Genomic DNA, 9,294 nt, shown 5'->3' with positions numbered 1-9,294 from the left:
TTTCTCTTCTTACCTTTGCCATGTCCGATTGCCAAGACATTAGCCACAGTAGGAGTAGGAGGAGTAGTAACACCCGACTTACCCTTACGACTACTTTCTGCAGTCTTTAAGAGTCCCTGAAGTTTACTAAGTGTAACTTCTTCCTTATTCATGTGGTATGTCATTCTAAATTGATCATAACATGTAGGTAAGGAGTGCAAAATGATATCTATTGCTAACTCCTCAGGAAAGTCAACATTCAGTTTCTTCAAGCGATCCACAAATCTTTGCATTTTCTGCATGTGGGTCGTGAGGGACTCATTGTCCTTCATTTGGGTGGTTATCATGCAGGAGATTATTTCATACCTCTCTTGACGAGCACTTTGATGGTATCGCTCCATCAAGTCCATGTGCATCTCAAAAGGGTAATAGTCCTCATAGGACTTTTGGAGGTCAGCTGTCATTGTGGCAGTCATGATACATGCTACTTTGGTAGCATCCCTTTCATGTGCCTGAAATGCAGCAATCTCCTCTGGGGTAGCAGTTGACTCATCAATCTCCTTCAGCTCCCTATCAAGGACATATTCTTTGTCCTCATAGCGAGTGACCATCCTGATGTTTCTGATCCAATCCATAAAATTGGATATATCAAAGATGACTCTCCCACAAAGGTTCATGAGAGAGAAGGAGCCAGTAGGATTTGAGCCAGAAGCATTGTTTTTGGAAGACATCTGAAATGAAAGAATAAGTTTAGATTAGATTTCAAGATAGTCCTTAATAAAGCACCCAAATGCTATATTAAGGCTAGGACCCAACACAATATTTTATAACTTAGAAGAGGGATGTCGTAATCCAAGCTATAAAATATTTGAAGGTAGGTGAATGACGATTCACCAATTTCCACCATAAAACGGAATAAATCTTATTAGGTTTTAATTGGTTTAGAAATTCCTAGGTTCTTTGAGATTCATTGAACTTTTCAATGGCATGTTTCAATCTCGAGTGTGCCCTTCAAGTTTTGTGACTGGGATGCCGAGGATCACAAAACAAGGTGTGAAGTAACCATGCAAATTACTTGGTACACTTAATGTATTACCCCTCAATCGAAGTGTCGGTTAACCACACACGCTCCAACGATACTATGATAAACATTAAGTCACCCTTTGCCTACCTTGATAAGTCCAAGTTAGTGTGCCGGTTAACCACACACGCTCCACTAACGACTTAATCAAAGTGCAAAGTGTAATTTCATGGATTAGCACCTTATTCACATTTTCCTAAAGTAACTAAGATTGTGAATTTTTAAATGTTTAGTTACTTTAGTATATTCATAATACTTATTATGAGAATTATAGTGATTGTTCTACCTTTTCGGCTAACGACCCTCCACTGATCAAGGAAGCGGTGGGTGAGAATGGACACCCATTAAGTTGCCATTTTATAGGCAACAACCTTATACCCACCCCCCCCCCCCTTATAGACCGACTTTGTGAATGAGGCCTACTAATGGTAAAACGAATTTTATCTTATACATATATAATTATTATTTACTTATAATATTATAAAGTATAAGGGTTGAATTTTAATATTTAAAATTCTAAGGGTTGGAACTAAAGTTTTAATTATGACTTTACTTGTTCCAAAACTTGAGGGCAAGTTTTGTAAACTTTCAAAACTATTCATTTCTCATAACTTATGATTTTATTAGAGTATTAAAATGAAGACTCTTCATTTTCATAACTCTTGTGTTCTTTTAATGGTTTTAATTCAAGTGTGACTCTTGGTTTTCCACAACTTGAGGACAAGTTATGGACTCCATTAAAACACATAATGATCAAGAATTAACTAACATGGAGGTTACAAATAATTCCTATGATCATCTAAATTCATAAGTTCAAGAACATGATTATCAAGAATTTCAAGAATCATAACAAACTTATATAAAACTTGTAATTTTTTATAATAGCCATTGAAAATGGATTAGCATAAACATTACACCATCTAAAACAAGTTTAATAACACCAAAACAGTTTAGGGTAATGTTTCTAGTTCATTTCCAGCAGCAAAAGTCGAAAAACTGCATTCAGAGGCTCCAACTCGTCGAGTGCACGAACCTACTCCAACTCATCATGCAGACAACAAAAAATCGACTTTTTTCACTATTTTGCATCAAGTATCAAACAAGCAAGCCTAGGCTCTGATACCACTGTTGGGTTTTGAGCATTCTAACACTCCTATGGTGTACATGCAACCCTAGAAACCTTGGATCTATGTTTGACTAAGATACATGCAAAATGATTTTCCAAGGTTCATAATCCTATCTAGCATACATGGGGATCTTTTATTCTAATAGTTAGTAAGAATTACATACCTCTTTGTAGCTTGGATTCCTTTGCAACCTTGTGAGCCTAACACCTCAAGTGTGATGCCTCAAATGCTTCACACAACAACAAGTACACTTGGAATAAACTCTAAGAGAATAAGAACACTTGGATTTTCAGCTAGCCCTCTTTGATTCACTCTAGTGGCCGAAAATGGCCGAAAATTGTGAATAATAGCTTCTTTATATAGATTTATATAAAAATATGTACTTTTCTATTTAAACCCATAAGTTATAAAATTTTGTTATTTTGACCCAATTGTTTTAACATAATTGACCAAAATAATTAGTTCGACTAATTCAGCCCTTTATTTTGGTAAAGTTGGCAATTTTAGTCCTTTTTATAAAAAATGACATATTAGGTCCTTCAACTATTTTTCTTGACATTTCTGACCCAAACACTTATTTAAATAATGTTTTAAGCCCAAAATTAAATTTTTGGAAAGTTTCAACACTTTAGTTAAAAGATTTGCATTTAAAACCACACTTTTCGTAATTTTTACAATTTTGACCCAAAATCCAATATCTTTGCATTTTTAGTCCCTTTTGATAAATAAGGCCATTTTAACCCCTGAAATAGGTTTATTTATGTTTATAGCCCCTGTTTTGAGAAAACTTTCCATTTCAGCCCCTCTTAATTTGATTTTTCGCATATTTGGGCCTAAATAGCCGAAAAGCCCAAATTTTAGCCCAATAAGCTAAAATTTACATTTTTATTCCTTTAAAAAGCATAATATTGATAAAAACTCTTATTTTAATTGTTTTGACTCTTTTGATCCTTGTAAAAACCGTGAATGACATCTTTTTCCCCACCTTTTGTTCATTTATCAAAAATAGTCCAATAACCAACTTTATGTTGTAGTATGCTTATTATAAACCTTGTATGGTAGTTTGTCTTGACATGTTAAGTGAAATATATCCTAGATCACATATTTTTCCTTCTTGAACTATAGATCTCGAAATATCTTTCATTTCTAGTACATATTCATCATATAAACACAAGAAATCACACATAACATACAAATACACATAGATTTACACATTTTACTTGTATTCTCCCCCATAAAACATATGAAAATCGAAAATAGAGGGGTATGAACTCACCTTGAGTTTGTGGATTCGGTTTTTGAAGAAGATAAGAAGAAGATTTTTGGTCCTAGCAACACCTTGATGTGGATCTCGAAGTTGAGGTGATTCTAGGAGTATGATTATCACAAATGTTTAAGAGAAGGGATCTAATCATGAGAAAAGAGTTATATAATCCTTAGATATGTATAACTTACCAAGAAGTGATGCTATTCTCTTGAAAATCCTCTTGATACACAAGGAAAATTTCGAGATTTTGGGGTGAGAAGGAGGAGAATGCTTGAGAGAATTTGGAAGAAGTTTGAAGTTGTGTGTGTGTGTCTTCCTTGTGCCCTCGGCCGAAGAAGAAAAAGAGAGGGGAAGAGAGAGGTGATGAGGTGACTAACATGGATACATGTTGGGTTTTGCATGGAGATATGGGGTGTAATAAGGAGGTGGCACCTCCAAGGTCAACCCTCCCTAATTACATCTTCCCCCCCCCCCCTTTTTTTTGTTTTCTACTTGGGCCGAGAGAGAGAGAAGAAAGAGAAGAGATTTGGGCCTTAGTGTTTGAGTTTCATAAGGTGAAGCCCAAATTTATAGTTTTCGGCCCATTGGGCCTTTGGAGTGGATTACGGCCCAATCTTGCTTGAAAGAATGGATTTGTGGCTCATTACGGCTTATTGGATTGTTATGGCCCAACAAGGCCCATTAAAGGTAAACTAGTCCATTTTAGGCTTATAAGGCCCAAAAAGGTTAAGTATCATGAGAGTGGGTCCAATTGAGAGCCCATTTAAGAGTTCTAAGCCCAAACTAGTCAAATTGGAAGTCAATTGGCCCATTAGGCCTAATAATAAAATCCTAGTCCATAATGGACTTAAGTCGGGATTTCTAGGGTTTCCAATCTTTTGTTGACTTTTTGAAGTGTTGTATAGAGTGTTTGATGGAATGTTGTTGTTATTAAATAAACATCATGTTTTCAAGTCATGGTTACAATTAATGATAATGCTTACATAAGGATAGAACTTCCTAGCCAAATTTGCTAGTTATGACAGCTTGCGCCGGTATCACGGACCACCGATGCAAGAAGGGGAGAAGGCCTTAGCAGGCCATGGAAATCTGCTTCGGAGTTTACACTCCGGGATGAAAAAGACCGTGATGATGAAATAAAGATTCTCTCCCCGCCCCCCCCCCCCAAAAAAAAAGATATAGGATGATGAAGATGAAGACAGTGAAGATGAAGAATATGTTCCCAAAGGAGTCTTAGAAATCGAGGCTACAAGGAAGCTTCCCACGAAGGAACTAACCGAAGAAGAAAAGAAAAGATGGTCCGCAGTCAATTGGCCTTCAACATTGCCTGAGGTACTTCAAAGAAATATCAAAATGGGAAATCCAAAAACTCAACTAACGGTTAATGCCTTCCGGGCCACACCTTCGATGCTTCCTCCAATTCCGGCACCAAAAATAGCACCAATTGACCTGGGCTCTCCTCTCCGGATCCCTGATGACATTCCGGAAGACACTCTTCAGAAGCCCACTCCGGAATTCATTGTGGATGAGAAGATGAAGCTTATCATATCCACCATCAACAAAGACAAGGGCAAAAAGCCCATCAGTGAGAGTTCCCAGGCTCATCCCTTCGGACATCCCTCAAAGCACAAACTAGGATGGTCGCTGGAGGAAATAAACAAAGCTCTAGAGGTCAACATCCAGATCCAAGCACTTACAGATAATCCTAATCCAATGCTTGGCATCTCTCCTCTTTGCAGAGAAGAAATTCTTGAGGATTTCGATATAGTACCGTTCATGTACTACGACATTCCTTCTGATGATTTGGAACAGCTCGATCTTCCTCTCTCTCCCTTCAGCAAGTTCTACATCAAGATCGCTCCTCTCCGTCCTGATGACAATCTGGAAATCACCCTCCGGACTGAGCGTGAAAGACTGAAGACATTCTACTCCAAGAATGCACTTCCTTTAAAGGAAATGTGGTCAAGGAATAGAATTACCAAGATACATGGGTATGGTAGGAAGATCCTCACCAAATATGAACTCCATTGCCCATTGTTTCGGTACCATGCTGTGAGAAACAAACCAACCTATAAGACCATCAGTGATGTTGATTTTCCTTCGATGAATCCAAATGACATCCTGACCATTGCTACTCACTCTCGGACCCTTCAGATTGTTGTTATCAGTATGGGTGCTTATCATGCTGCCTTAATGTAACGCCCATAAAATTCAAGCCAATTTAAAACTTTTTAATACATTTAAAAACAATTAAGTGATTAGTGTTTGTTTTCAAAATAGTTTTAACATCAGAGTATCCCCAGAATCAAATCATAAAACCATCAAATATGAGGAGCTGTACGATCACGCCTTTGCCTTCCTGCGATCATCTGATGTACCTGAAACAATAAACTGAAACTCTAAGCCCAAAAGCTTAGTGAGTTCCCCCAAAATACCAACCTCATATAACCATACTCATATCATATCAGCAAATACAGAACAGTGTGCATAATGAGCCTTCAGCCTGACTGGACCGCCTCCTAGGGCCTACAGCCTATCTGGACCGCTCCCGAGCCTTCGGCATGTCTGGACCGCCCCGCAGGGCCTACAGCCTATCCAGACTGCTAGCCGGGTATGTTGGCCTATAGCACAAAGCAGGACCGTCTCAACCCAATCCAACCATAATTTCGACATACGTACAACACATAATCAAGCAATAAGCATAAATCATACAGACTACTAAGCATAACATCATCTTATCTACCAGGATACCGATCTAACAGATCATAACAGCATAACAACATCCTAACTATCAGGGTATAACGACATATCACCACCCTAACTACCAGGGTACCAATCTAACAGATCATAACAGCATAAGAACACCCTAATTACCAGGGTACCGATCTAACAGATCATAACAGCATAACAACACCCTAATTACCAGGGTACCGATCTAACAGATCATAACAGCATAACAACACCCTAACTACCAGGGTACACAACTAGCAAATCACGAATGCATAACAACATGCTAAATGCAGGATAATAATCCAAAGGGACCAACCTAGTGTCGTAGACCCTGTTAGTATAGTGAGGAGAACTCACCTGTCACTGCTGAAGTCCCGCAGAATAAACTCAAGCTGCTAGTTGACAGATTCCCGAACTGTCAACATCAAACAATACCCAATTAATAATTGGGTTCCAAGCTCAAAGTCCAACTCACACTCCAAAAGCCCAAAAGTCAAGTAATGGGCCAAGGCCCAACATATGGCCTAATTTTCCAAATTGGGCCCAGACCTCTACATGGTGTTTCCTTAAGGCCCATCCAATTATTCCAGTCCAATTCCCATGGCCCAATATCACATAATCATAAAGTTCCAATTAAGGACCATTTATGGCCCAATTTTCCAAAGTGGTCCCAACTCCTCACATGGGCCTTATCCTAAAACCCATACAAATATTTAGTCCATTTACTTATTCTTGGATGGCCCATTATTAACCCAATTACCAAAACCCAAAAGCAAGGCCCAACACAAAGCCCAAGTGAAACTAGGGTTTCTCATAAAATGATGATTAGGGTTAAGTTTCCAACCTAACCCATTAAGGACTTAATCCACTAAGGACTTAATCCAGTAAGGGGTTAATCCATTAAGTCCAATATTGCTTAGATTAATCTTTGCCAATAATTATTATTTAATATTTCAAACAAATAAATAATTCACATGTGTGTGTTCCGATTAATTCTCAAAATTTGGGTTTTATTGGCATTAGGGTTTCCAACCCAATTTCTAGCCCATTTATCAATTTGTGGGGATTTAAGGTCAATTAGGGCTATATTGGGACCGTTATGGCTTACAAGGCCCATTAGGGTTTCAAGCACCCCAAACGAATCAACTCGACGAGACAAGCACACCGCCACCCGACACGGCGGCCGGTGGCGGCAGCCACCACCCTACGGTAGTGGTTTGGGTTTCTTTTCATTATACTTTAGCTAATTGCAATTTACAATGCCTTAACCGAGAAGAAACACACACACTAACTACAACAACACACACATACACCAACATAGCCATCTAATGGCGGCAAGTGGTTGTTGATGGTGGCAGCCACCACCCTACGGTGGTGGCAGCGGCTTTTCCGGCCAACAAGCTACACACACAACACATGCTACAGAAGAATTAACACCCACACTCTTTTCTTGTTTGTAAACTGGTCCTGCCAACCTTCTGGCGACGGTTGGCGACGGTAGAAGTACAAACCGACGGCAGCAGCGACGGCCACCGTGGCTGGCGGCCACGGTGTTTCTTTCCTCGATCTCCGGCCAAAGGACTCTCCTGTAGTCCTAACCATATTGCAACGCGCGCCTACAACACCCAACACCAACCCAGCTCCACGAGGTCACAAACCCAGCCACCATTTCACGGTGGCAGGCGGCGAACGGGATGTAGAAATCTCCTAAACGACAACGGTGGCGAATCTTGATCTTCAACGGAACAGCAGCCACATCGTCATCAGACTGTGATGGCGGCGGCAGGTCGTGGCAGAGGGTGGCGACGGTGATGGCGAGCCACAACGACAACATCTGCGGCAGGAGAAGGAGGCGCCTTCTCACGTCTCCGGCTTCAACAACAACTACGCAAGGCAACATAAACCTCGGTGGCTCGACTGGTCTTGGTAGTTGCTTGCTAATCGGAGATAGGACGGTAGCGGCACCGGTGGTGGAAGTAAATGGGTGGTTCGACGGCTGGAAGAGGGAGGCATAAGGGTGGCGGCTGTAAGAGTGTTTAGGGTTAGGGTTTAGTGAGGGCAATACAATAGTTTTATATCCGACTCCTCAAACAATATTCCATGTTGACACTATCAGCCCCTCTTATCAAGATTCATTTTCAAAAGAAGTCTACAAATTACCAATTAAACCCTGCCCCTTGAATTCCTTTACAAAATAAGTCTGGATTTTACTAAACGGCCCCCATCTTCTAAAATCTTTACAAAACTAGTCCAGAATTTATCTTTTTAACACCCAACTCTCAATTATGACATATTCAGCCTTCTCCTCTCTTTTCTTCCAAATTAAGTCCCAGTAATTACCACGGATCCCCGACTTCATAAATATTTACAAAATAAGTCTCGAATTTACACTTTAACCCACGAATAATTCAAACAATAACTTTTGGTTCCCAAAACCAACGCCCCACTAAATAATATGGATTTCAAGTCCAGGATTCAATTATTAATCATTATCTATTTATTCGCATAATAAACAGGGTGTTACAACTCTCCCCCACTTAAATTAGATTTCGTCCTCGAAATCATTCCTTACCATTTCCTATGCACCAAACCACCCAAGTCATATGGTCACTATTATGGGCACACCCTAGCCTCCTCAGGGTAGCCGTGACCAATATTCGTAAGCCCTAAAATCTGTAGGTGAACGAGTTCCTCACAACAAGATAACATCTACTCGGTCTGCAATCTGTTGTCTCGAGATGGTCTGAGTCCCTAACAGACCACTTCATACTGAATCATTATCGTTGAAGAGTCTGTTTATCCCTCAACTGACTACTCAACTTATGATAATCTGTAGTTACCTTCTAGAAAACTAAGATCACAAACCCAATTATCCCTTCCAGTCATTTAGCATAACCCAAACAATCAGGTATTTCGTCCGAACTTGCAATCTAGAACACAAATACTAATGCTGCCCAGACGCTGAAACTCCCCGAACACTGAATTGCCTAAAGAGCAATATCTTGCCACATGGTTGCTTTCCAAAATCTAATGAGACCCCCCTGGTCTCTATTTGTTGGCCAATCATCTGAAATATTGGGTTTCGGCCCAGCTGCAGGGCCAAAGGACTC

This window comes from Lactuca virosa, chromosome 9 (assembly GCF_052849685.1).
Source record: "Lactuca virosa cultivar CGN04683 chromosome 9, Lactuca_virosa_CGN04683_v6, whole genome shotgun sequence".
In the NCBI taxonomy this organism is placed as follows: Eukaryota; Viridiplantae; Streptophyta; class Magnoliopsida; order Asterales; family Asteraceae; genus Lactuca; species Lactuca virosa.
Note: the sequence above shows the minus strand (reverse complement) of the source record.